Source organism: Dermochelys coriacea, chromosome 3 (genome assembly GCF_009764565.3).
Source record: "Dermochelys coriacea isolate rDerCor1 chromosome 3, rDerCor1.pri.v4, whole genome shotgun sequence".
In the NCBI taxonomy this organism is placed as follows: Eukaryota; Metazoa; Chordata; order Testudines; family Dermochelyidae; genus Dermochelys; species Dermochelys coriacea.
The window spans coordinates 182163823-182176499 of record NC_050070.1 but is presented as its reverse complement, the minus strand read 5'-3'; the positions used below and the strand labels follow the sequence as shown (position 1 = coordinate 182176499).

General features: G+C 44.9%; 1 long non-coding RNA gene across 1 annotated transcript; it reads right to left on the bottom strand.

Annotated features, from left to right (window-relative positions):
- Positions 1 to 210: 210 nt before the first annotated feature.
- Positions 211 to 11358, bottom strand: LOC122459144. Its single transcript, XR_006279641.1, has 3 exons — positions 11129 to 11358; positions 7300 to 7302; positions 211 to 222 (listed from the first exon to the last, which is right to left on the bottom strand). It is a non-coding gene; the product is annotated as an uncharacterized LOC122459144 (long non-coding RNA).
- Positions 11359 to 12677: the final 1319 nt, after the last annotated feature.

Here is a 12677-nt window from a genome sequence, read left to right as displayed (position 1 = left end):
CAGTCTTAGACTCCCTCCACGGTGGTCTGCAAAGTCTCTAGGTGCTCCCCCACTGGTAGATGGTCCTCTTCTTCTCCTCCTCGGGCTTCAGCAGCTCCAGCCAGCAGACTCCACAGCAGCAGCAGCAGCTCCAGGAACTCCAGGTGGTGGTCCAGGCAGGCAGAAAGGACCCCTCTCAGGTGGTGGTGGTGGTGGTGTCCACAACAGCAGTGGCTGGGGTCCCTCACTCCTCCTCTCTGGGGAGTGGGCTAGCAGCCCTCTCCCCCCCCCCCCGGGGTGCAGTTGGAGCAGTAGCAGCACCTGAGAGTGGGGGGTCCAGCAACCAGGTAGCAGAGAACAGGGGGGTGGTGTCTGGCCCAGCCAGGGGAGCAGCTGGAGCAGCAGGGAGAGCTTAGGGCCTAGCAGCAGCAGGAGTACCAGCTTCCCACCTCCCTCCAAGCTAGAAGGCTATGGGAGAGTCGTGGGAGAGAGAGAGATTCGCTCCAGGCTAAACAAATCCCTGGTACCAGGATAAGTGAAATGGCAGCTGCTCCAGGTCAATTAAGACACCTGGGGCCAATTAAGAACTTTCCGCAAGGCAGGGAGAAGGCTAGGTTGATTGGGACACCTGAAGCCAATCAAGGGCTGGCTGAAACTAGTTAAAAGCCTCCCAGTTAGTCAGGTGGGTGTGCATGTCAGGAGCTGTGGGAAGAAGTTGCGCGGTTGGAGAGACTGAGTAGTACACACCATATCAGGCACTAGGAAGGAGGCCCTGAGGTAAGGGTGAAGTGGAGCTTGAGGAAGTGAGGCCTGCTGTCGGGGAAGTAGCCCAGGGAATTGTACATGTCATGTTTCTAAAAGTTCAGCTACCATAGCTGATACTATTAGGGTCTCTGGGCTGGAGCCCGGAGTAGAGAATGGGCCCGGGCTCCCCCCCCCACCTTTTCCCCCTGTTTAATCACTGAGACTGGGAGACAACAGAGACTGTGCAAGGAAAAATAACTTCTCCTCACCTCCCTCATGGGCTTATGATGAAAATGGCTCAGTAGACTGTGACCCTTGTCTCTAGAGAAAGAAGGGTTACATGGAGGGTCACAGTGAGCCTCTGAGGCTAGCAAAATCTGCCAGGAAATGTGGGACCCACAGAGGCAAGGACAGAGCTTTGTCACAGATAGTATAAAGATACAGCTATACATACTAAATGTTATACACACATACTGACCAGTAGAGTAAGGGAGTAAGCTGCATATCAAAAAGGGTGAAATAATTTAATATCTCCACAGACTAAGGGGGAGCAGGCTGTGTTGTCTTGTGAATTCTCAGGGAGGGGAAACAATTTAGACTCTAAGAAGTGAGGGTTTATTAGAACTAAAACAAACAGAGTTACATAAGTTAAAAGAGTCATGAGCTCCTAGCTGTGTGTTTGGTGAAGTTGCCACTAGATTTTTTCCAACCAGTTCTCACTAGCTCTAATCCAGTTTTCTCTAACATATGAGTCACATTATGTCCCTTATTCTTCATAGACATATGCTTATGATATGAATATGGCATAAATAGGTGTATTTTATGCAAGAGGAGTCATGTAAGGTATCATTGGAAAGATTATGATTTACTGAATGTAATTTTCCAATTTGTATGCATGTATCATTTCTGTATCTGAAGTTATGAATATTGACTATGTAACAATTACAAAAGTGTTTACATCTGGGAAATGCTCACCATACAGTAGGCAATCAGCCTGAATGGGCTATTAGGAAGAACAATAAGACTTTGAAGATACTAATCTCCCACCTTCCTTAGAAACTTCCTGGGTTGCTGCTTTAACATTGAAAAATCTTGTGATTGTGTCACCTGGTACTAGACCCCATCTTGTGTTTCCAGTGTTTTTCCATTAAAAGAGGGGGTGGGGTCAGACTGGGAAACATATATAAATCCTATTTAACGCTGGGGAGTGAATTACTTGAGGCTCTTCTCCACTGCCTCCCTGCCCAAGAAGGAAGATTGCTGAAAACACCTGAAGAAAAAAAAGAACTAAGGTGGGGTTTGGGGGCTGAGTACAGGCGAGACAAATCAGCCTGTAAAAGGAATCACTGGCGATTTAAGCTGCAAGAAGTGCAGTTTACCTTCAAGAACCTCTGCAACCTGCTTGAAACAACATTTAGGGTGAGAAATTATTATTAGCCTCTATGGGATCGGGGACAGAATGGGCCCACTGCTCCTTCTGCATGTCATTAGAGGCAACTAAAAGGGCGCTGCCTGGATTGGGATGGGCTCCACCAGGTTAGAAATTTGCCAAGACACACCATATGATGAGCAAGTCAACCATGTCCATACCGGATTGGTCACAGCCCAGGTTAATAATAACCACGCCAACCGTCTCCCACCAGGGTGGATGCGACAAGTATACTACTGGTGTAACCCCAACAAAGAGGATCCATGGAAGAGATAACATCACCATAGCCACATGGAATGTAAGGACATTGAGACAAATAGGGAGGTTGAAAGAACTCTCGTACGAAATGGAGCAATATACCTGACATCTCCTAGGTATCTCTGAGGTCAGATGGAAGAACTTTGGAGAGGCACTAATGGAAGAAGGCCTTGTACTCTATTACAGTGGAGATGATAAACATGTCAATGACATTGGATTTCTTGTGCATAAGGATATCAATAATTCATTATTAGGATGTCACCCAACATCCAGCAAGCTTATTTCCATCCATCTAAAGGCAGTACTGTTCAATATCACAGTGGTACAAGTCTACACCCCTACAACAGACGATGACAATGGGCAAACTGAAGATTTTTATAATCAGCTCCAAGACATCGATAAGGTACACAAGAAAGATATCCTGATTGTACAGGGAGCTTGGAATGCTAAAGTGGGTACTGACACTCAGGCAGATTGGCGAGATTATTGTGGCCCTTTCTGTAATGTGGTACCCAATGAGAGAGGACTGAGACTTTTGGAGTTTGCCAGCTATAAAAATTTGGTTCTTGCAAACACATTAGGAGTACATAAAACATTGAGATGATCAAGGTTGCATGCATCTGATGGTTTACATCACAGTGAGATTGACTACATCATGGTGCAAAACCAATTTCATTCTGGGATCAACAGAGCTAAAACAAGGAGCTTCCCAGTGCTGATATTGGAAGTGATCATGGCCTTGTGATGCTAAACTTTTGGCTGCAGGTAAGGAAAATCGTTAGGCCAAAGTTCACCAGAATCAAGTTTGACTTAGAAAGACTTAGAGACCAAAGCATTACAGAGTCATTCCAAGTAATTATCGGTGGAAACTTTGCTCTGTTGCTTGCTCTAGAGGAAAATAGAAACAATGACCAACAATTTCAATGCTGTAATGAATGAGGCAGCAATGGATGTTCTTGGGAAACACTGTAAGAAGATAAAACCTTGGGTAACAAATGAAATATTACAAATGTTTGACATTAGAAGAGAACTCAAGAGAGACAAGAACAGCACTGAGGGAGCTGATAAATGCAGAGCGATTGGCAGAAAGATCAAGAAAGGAATGAAGGTGGCCAAAGAGATATGGATCAGAAAAAAATGCTCTAAAATTGAAGGGTATATCAATAATAAAAGTAGCAAATGAGCCTTCTGTATTGTAAAAGATCTGACGAAGGAATGATGGACCAAAGCTAATGCAATTCAAGACAAAGAAGGGAACAGTCTTACAGAAGACAAGGACATCATGAATAGGTGGAAAAAATATTGCTTTGATCTATACAGTCACCAGACAAATGGAGATCTTAGTGTCCTAGACAGCCTAGATTCAACGGAGAAGGATGTCTTTCCAATACTGCATGAAGAAGTGGAGACAGCTGTGAAATCACTCAAGAACGGAAAGACTACAGGTATTGACAACATCCCAGCTTAACTGATGAAATTTGGAGGAGAAATAGTAATAGATGTATTCACCAAGATCTGCAATGAGATCTGGCAGACTGGTGAGTGGCCATCCACTTGGACACAGTCACTAATGATCACTCTGCCAAAGAAAAGCAACCAGCAATTGTGTCAAAATTACCGGACTACAAACTTAATTATCCATCCCAGCAAAGTGATGTTGAAAGTTATATTGAACAGATTGAAGCCACAAGCAGAGAATATCACTGAAGAACAGGCTGGCTTTCGTGCTGGAAGATGTATCACAGACAAGATTTTTAATCTTTGTGTTCTATGTGAGAAGTACTTACAACACCAGCAGGACATCTTCCACGTCTTTGTTGACTTCAAGAAGGCATTTGACAGAATATGGCACGAAGCTCTCTGGGCAACCATGAAGAAGTACAATGTTGGTTGTAAGCTTATTCTTACCATTAAACAACTGTATGCCAAGGCCAGCAGTGCAGTTCTTGTCAATGGCACAATAGGAGTGTGGTTTTGTACTCTGTTGGCGTCTAGCAAGGCTGCCTTCTTTCGCCCACACTGTTCAACATCTACTTGGAGCACATAATGACTGATGCCCTGGAAGGTCACATATGCACAGTCAGCACTAGGGGGTGAAGAATCTCAAATCTTCAGATTGCTGATGACATTGACAGCCTGGCAGGCAGTGAAGATGAACTTGCCAACCTTGTGAAATGATTGGATGAAACCTCCACAAAATATGATATGGAAATCAGTGCAGAGAAAACCAAGCTGATGACAAACAAACGTGATGGGATCAGCTCATATATCATTGTGAGTGGACAAGAGATGAAAACAGTGAAATAGTTCAAGCATTTGGAGGCAATCATTACTGATGAAGGATCAAAGGCAGAAATTCTGGCAAGAACTGCACAAACAACAGCAACAGTGGCAAAACTAAAGCCAATTTGGAGGAACAAGAACATCTCTCTGGAATCCAAACTGAAACTGTGGCATGAATTGGTCATCTCCATTTTTCTGTATGTGTGCAAGGCTTGGACCCTTATGGCAGAACTTGAATGGAAAATACAGGTAGTAGAGGTGAGATATTTCCATAAACTCCCAGGCATTTCCTACTTCAATCACGTCACTAATGAAGAAGTCTGCAACATCATCACCCAATGCGGTGGGTCATATGAAGACCTCCTGATGACCATGAAGAAGCAGCCACGTAAGAAGATCATCTAGCCTATCCAAGATCATCCTCCAAGGGACAGTACAGGGGAAGAGAAGAAGAGGTAGACAGAAGAAGAGATGGATTGACAACATAAAAGAGTGGACAAGAATGTACTTTGTGGACTCAAGCACTGACACACAATTGTCAGGGGTGGAGACAACTGTTTGACTGCTTATCAGTGATGGTGCCCCAATGACCAATGCGGTTATGGGAGTGATGATGATTGTGATGATGATGATCCCTTAGTGTATTAAGCTTAGTTTGCACGTTTTGTTTTATTTGCTCAGTAATCTGCTTTGTTCTGTTTGCTATCTCTTATAGTCCCTTAAAATTTACCTTTTGTAGTTAATAAACTTGTTCTTTGTTTATTCCAAAATCAGTTTGTACAATTCATAACTGGTGGGGGTGGGGGGGGGGGAGAAGCTGTGCAAACCTTCCTCCACATTGAAGGAGGAGGTGAATTTAATGAATACATTTTTATACAGTGCAAGACAATATAATCTTGGGTTTACACTCCAGAGCAGGTGTGCACCAAAGTGCTGGGCAATTCCCTGAGCTGAGTCCTCCCAAAAAGAGCTGATTGCAGACTTTATGTGATTCTGCAGCTGGGGTGTTCCTACTGATGTGTGTGCTTGGAAAGGAGCTGGAGAACCTGACACAGCAGCACAGCATGTGTGTGTGGGGGACACAGGCTGGTGGGACAGGAGAGCTCAGTGGGACCCCAGTACATCAGATGGCATCCGGGAATGGAGGGGTCCAACCCATCACAATATGCTCTGCTCTTAAAGTCACAGTATATACACCTAACCCAGTGGAGGAATTGTAAACATGGGAAACTCTTCCCAGGGTGACAGAAGCCCATGTCAAACCTATGATCATTGGCTATCCCTCTCTGGGATCCAGATTGGTCATTGATGGGTCTTAAGATGGCTGAGGAGTCCAATTCATGCTTTACAAGTTTTTCCACATTTGTGACATGTGGTTGCTTAGAGAGAGTACAACTGCTGGCCAGGATGCTGTACCCTTTACTTCTTCCTCTAAGCCTCTTGGGCAAAGCAATTCTCTTCAAAATGGACTCAGGCTTGATGTGTGATGCAACACCATTGCAGTCTATTGCCAGACAGCTCTTCCCAATTCGTGGGGTCAGTGCCTCCCTTCTTAAGATATACTTTCAGGGGGCCCTTGTAGTGTTTCCTCTGTCCCCTCCCCAGGTTCTCTTACCATTACTAAGTTGAGAAAAGAGGACTTGCTCTGAAAGATGAGTATCAGCCATCCACATAATGAGTAGCCAAGCAAAGTTGAAGTTGCATAATCTTCAACTGGTGATGTTATCTGCAGAGAGAATGCTGGCATTGGTGTGGTACAGAGAATCTTCCTAAGGCAGCACTCTTGGTACCACTCCAGATGCTTAAGATGGCTTCAGTATGTGACCCATGTCTCTCACCCTTAAAGAAGAGTGGGGATGACTACTGCATTGTAGACAGGTTTTTAGTTTCCATCCACAGATATCTGTTAAAAAAGACACAATAGAGAAACTTTCCAAGGGATATGCTGGCACAACGGATCCTATGTTCAATCTCCACATCAAGATTGGCTGTTTGGGAGAGGTGGTCACCAACATAAGGGAAATGCTCAATGTTTTCAGAGGTTCACCACTGATGATAATTTGTGGGAGAAGGGGGACAACTTGTGCTGGGGCAGGCTGGTGGAGCATCTTGATCTTCCTAATGTTGAGGGAAAGTCCCAGGTTATGATAGGTGCCTGAGAACAGATCTAGGGTGGATTGCAAGTCAGCATTGGTGTGTGCAAGGATAGCAAGTTGTCAGCATACTGAAGGTCAATAATAATAGTCCTAGTGATTTAGTTTTAGAATGAAAATGCCATAGATTGAAGAGCTGGCTGTCCATGAGATACTCAATCACGATTCCAGAAGAAAGGTGGGCATGAATAATAATCAAAATTACGGCAAGATATTTGGAAAAAAGGGTTGGAGGCAATAACACAGTCTTGCTGGTTTCAGAGTAGCAGCCGTGTTAGTCTGTATTCGCAAAAAGAAAAGGAGTACTTGTGGCACCTTAGAGACTAACAAATTTATTAGAGCATAAGCTTTCGTGAGCTACAGCTCACTTCATCGGATGCATTTGGTGGAAAAAACAGAGGAGAGATTTATATACACACACACAGAGAACATGAAACAATGGGTTTATCATACACACTGTAAGGAGAGTGATCACTTAAGATAAGCCATCACCCACAGCAGGGGGGGAAAGGAGGAAAACCTTCCATGGTGACAAGCAGGTAGGCTAATTCCAGCAGTTAACAAGAATATCAGAGGAACAGTGGGGGGTGGGGTGGGGGGGAGAAATACCATGGGGAAATAGTTTTACTTTGTGTAATGACTCATCCATTCCCAGTCTCTATTCAAGCCTAAGTTAATTGTATCCAGTTTGCAAATTAATTCCAATTCAGCAGTCTCTCGTTGGAGTCTGTTTTTGAAGCTTTTTTGTTGAAGTATAGCCACTCTTAGGTCTGTGATCGAGTGACCAGAGAGATTGAAGTGTTCTCCAACTGGTTTTTGAATGTTATAATTCTTGACGTCTGATTTGTGTCCATTCATTCTTTTACGTAGAGACTGTCCAGTTTGGCCAATGTACATGGCAGAGGGGCATTGCTGGCACATGATGGCATATATCACATTGGTAGATGCGCAGGTGAACGAGCCTCTGATAGTGTGGCTGATGTGATTAGGCCCTATGATGGTATCCCCTGACTAGATATGTGGACAGAGTTGGCAACGGGCTTTGTTGCAAGGATAGGTTCCTGGGTTAGTGGTTCTGTTGTGTGGTGTGTGGTTGCTGGTGAGTATTTGCTTCAGATTGGGGGGCTGTCTGTAAGCAAGGACTGGTCTATCTCCCAAGATCTGAGAGAGCGATGGGTCGTCCTTCAGGATAGGTTGTAGATCCTTGATGATGCGTTGGAGAGGTTTTAGTTGGGGGCTGAAGGTGATGGCTAGTGGCGTTCTGTTGTTTTCTTTGTTGGGCCTGTCCTGTAGTAGGTGACTTCTGGGTACTCTTCTGGCTCTGTCAATCTGTTTCTTCACTTCAGCAGGTGGGTACTGTAGTTGTAGGAATGCATGATAGAGATCTTGTAGGTGTTTGTCTCTGTCTGAGGGGTTGGAGCACCTGCGCATCTACCAATGTGATATATGCCATCATGTGCCAGCAATGCCCCTCTGCCATGTACATTGGCCAAACTGGACAGTCTCTACGTAAAAGAATGAATGGACACAAATCAGACGTCAAGAATTATAACATTCAAAAACCAGTTGGAGAACACTTCAATCTCTCTGGTCACTCGATCACAGACCTAAGAGTGGCTATACTTCAACAAAAAAGCTTCAAAAACAGACTCCAACGAGAGACTGCTGAATTGGAATTAATTTGCAAACTGGATACAATTAACTTAGGCTTGAATAGAGACTGGGAATGGATGAGTCATTACACAAAGTAAAACTATTTCCCCATGGTATTTCTCCCCCCCACCCCACCCCCCACTGTTCCTCTGATATTCTTGTTAACTGCTGGAATTAGCCTACCTGCTTGTCACCATGGAAGGTTTTCCTCCTTTCCCCCCCTGCTGTGGGTGATGGCTTATCTTAAGTGATCACTCTCCTTACAGTGTGTATGATAAACCCATTGTTTCATGTTCTCTGTGTGTGTGTATATAAATCTCTCCTCTGTTTTTTCCACCAAATGCATCCGATGAAGTGAGCTGTAGCTCACGAAAGCTTATGCTCTAATAAATTTGTTAGTCTCTAAGGTGCCACAAGTACTCCTTTTCTTTTTACAGTCTTGCTGAACACCAGTACAGATGATGAATGGTTCTGTCTCCAACCCATTACAGATGATGGTGGTGATTGTTCAGTCATGAACTAGCCTGAGAACACAAATGAACTTCAATGGACAACTAAACCTAGACAACACCTTCCATAATGCTCCATGATTGATGGAATCAAAGGTCTTAGTTAGGTCAATAAATGCCATAAGTAATGTCTGGGATTGTTCTCTACACTTTTCTTGGATCTGCTGTGCAACATAAATCATGTTGGTGGTGCCTGAGATAGTCTGAAATCACATTGGTATTCTGGAAGGACATCTCCGGCAAGTGGAAGGAGATGGTTCAAAAGAATGCAAGCAAGGATTTTCCCGGAAGTGGAGAGGAAGGTAATGCCTATGTAATTCCTGTACATTGACTTCTCCCTTTTTTAAAAAATGGCCACAATATTGGCATTCTTTAGATCAGGTGGAATTTCCTCATTAACCCAAATTCTAATAAGTTGTTGATGAAGTTTTTTGCATGAGTGCTATTTCATCAGCTTTGAAGACCTCCACAGGATGCCATCTGGGTCTGGTGCCTAGTTGTTTCTAGTCTGAGTGATGGCTTGCCAAACTTTCTCAGAAAATGAGGGGTCAGCAAGAGATTCTATTACTTAATGCTGAGGAATGGAATTGATGGTGGCAGTTGAGACTTCAGATTCGTGGTTAGATAGAGTCTCAAAATATTCCTTCCAATGTTGCTTGAGGGCTACATTGTCCTTAAGAAGGGTGGAGTTATGGCATCACAGAGGAGTTGTGCCATTTCAGGTTGGCCAGAAGATGGCTTTCATTGCTTGAAAAAAACTTTTTGTGACATGTTGATCAGGGAAACTCTGGATCTCTAGAGCTTTTGCTTGCCATCATTGACTCAAGGTTCAAGGTCTGGAGAAAGAGGTTCAAGGTCTGGAGAAACAAATATTGACCCTGCGTTGAATAAGAGAAACTGAAGATTTCCTGGACAGACATCAGTATATGCTTCTATGGACACAACATTCTGAAGATTCAGAGCAGGCTGCACAGTGGGGAGAGAAGGACGGTGAAGAAATTTGGCAGCATGTGACCTCCAGAAGAAGAAAGGGGAGCGTCCATGTACCAGCAATGCAGATACAGGTAAGCAACTGTTTTCATGTTCTCTCCACAGGTACTAATGCGGAGAGTGGACTAGATGACACATCTGAGGGAAGGGAGCAGAAGGATACTCTGCCGATTGGAAGGCATGAGATTCACTGTCCTAGGGATAGGGGTTCCACGACCACCGCTCCCAAGAAAAGGAGGTGGGTGGTGGTCAGGGACTCCCTCCTCAGGGTGACTGAATCATTTATCTGCCGCCCCGGCTGGGAAAACTGAGAAGTCTGCTGCATGCCAGGAGCTAGGATTCACAATGTGTCTGAGAGACTGCCAAGACTTATCAAGCCTTTGGATCACTACCCCTTCCTGCTTCTCCATGTGGGCACCAATGATACTGCCAAGAATGATGTTGAGGTGATCACTGCAGACTATGTGGCTCTGGGAAGAAGGAAAAAGGAGTTTGAGGTGCAAGTGGTGTTCTTGTCCATCTTCCCTGTGGAAGGAAAAGGCCTGGATAGAGACCGTCGAATTGTGGAAGTCAACGAATGGCTACACAGGTGGTCTCGGAGAGAAGGCTTTGGATTCTTTGACCATGGGATGGTGTTCCAAGAAGGAGTGCTAGGCAGAGACGGGCTCCACCTAATGAAGAGAGGGAAGAGCATCTTCCCAAGCAGGCTGGCTAACCTAGTGAGGAGGGCTTTAAACTAGGTTCACTGGAGGAAGGAGACCAAAGCCCTGAGGTAAGTGGAGAAGTGGGATACTGGGAGGAATCATGGCAGCATGGATGAGCAGGACAGCGTGAGAGGGGAGGGATCCTGCCTCATACTGAGAAAGCGGGATGATCAGTAAGTTATCTTAAGTGCCTATACACAAATGCAAGAAGCCTGGGAAACAAGCAGGGAGACCTGGAAGACCTGGCAGGTCAAGGAATTATGATGTGATTGGAATAACAGAGACTTGGTGGGATAATTCAAATAATTGGAGTACTGTCATGGAGGGACATAAACTGTTCAGGAAGGACAGGCAGGGCAGAAAAGGAGGGGGAGTTACACTGTATGTAAGAGAGCAGTATGACTGCTCAGAGCTCCGGTATGAAACTGCAGAAAAACCTGAGAGTCTCTGGATTAAGTTTAGAAGTGTGAGGAACAAGGGTAATGTCGTGGTGGGAGTTTGCTATGGACTACCAGACCAGGGGGATGAGGTGGAAGAGACTTTCTTCTGGCAATTAACGGAAGTTACTAGATCGCAGGCCCTGGTTCTCATGGGAGACTTCAATCACCCTGAGGTCTCCTGGGAGAGCAATACAGCAGTACACAGACAATCCAGGAAGATTTTGGAAAGTGTAGGAGACAATTTTCTGGTGCAAGAGTGGAAGGAACCAATTAGGGGCAGAGCTCTTCTTGACCTGCTGCTCACAAACCAGGAAGAATTAGCAGGGGAAGCAAAAGTGGATGGGAACCTGGGAGGCAGTGACCATGAGATGGTCGAGTTCAGGATCCTGACACAAGGAAGAAAGGAGAACAGCAGAATACGGACACTGGACTTCAGAAAAGCAGACTTTGACTCCCACAGGGAACTGATGGGCAGGATCCCCTGGGAGAATAACATGAGGGGAAAAGGAGTCCAGGAGAGCTGGCTGTCTTTTAAAGAATCATTATTGAGGTTACAGGGACAAACTACCCCAATGTATAGAAAGAATAGTAAATAAGGCAGGTGACCAGCTTGGCTTAACAGTGAAATCCTTGCTGATCTTAAACACAAAAAAGATGCAGGAGTGAAATCAGGAAGGCCAAATCACACTTGGAGTTGCAACTAGCAAGAGATTTTAAGAGTAACAAGAAGGGTTTCTTCAGGGATGTTAGCAACAAGAAGAATGCCAAGGAAAGTTTGGGTCCCTTGAATGAGGGATGGAATCTAGTGACAGAGGATGTGGAAAAAGCTAATGTACTCAGTGCTTTTTTTCAGAGTAGCAGCCGTGTTAGTCTGTATCCGCAAAAAGAAAAGGAGTACTTGTGGCACCTTAGAGACTAACAAATTTATTTGAGCATAAGCTTTCGTGAGCTACAGCTCACTTCATCAGCTGCATGCCTTTTTTGGCCTCTGTTTTCACAAACAAGGTCAGCTCCCAGACTACTGCACTGGGCAGCACAGCATGGGGGGGAGGCGACCAGCCATCTGTGGAGAAAGAAGTGGTTCAGGACTATTTAGAAAAGCTGGATGAGCACAAGTCCATGGGGCCGGATGTGCTGCATCCGAGAGTGCTAAAGGAGTTGGTGGATGTGATTGCAGAACCATTGGCCATTATCTTTGAAAACTCATGGCAGCCGGCGGAGGTCCCGGACGACTGGAAAAAGGCTAATGTAGTGCCCATCTTTAAAAAAGGGAAGAAGGAGGACCCTGGGAACTACAGGCCAGTCAGCCTCACCTCAGTCCCTGGAAAAATCGTGGAGCAGGTCCTCAAGGAATCAATTCTGAAGCACTTAGAGGAGAGGAAAGTGATCAGGAACAGTCAGCATGGATTCACCAAGGGCAAGTCATGCCTGACTATCTAATTGCCTTCTGTGATGAGATAACTGACTCTGTGGATGAGGGGAAAGTGATGGATGTGTTATTCCTTGACTTTAGCAAAGCTTTTGACATGATCTCC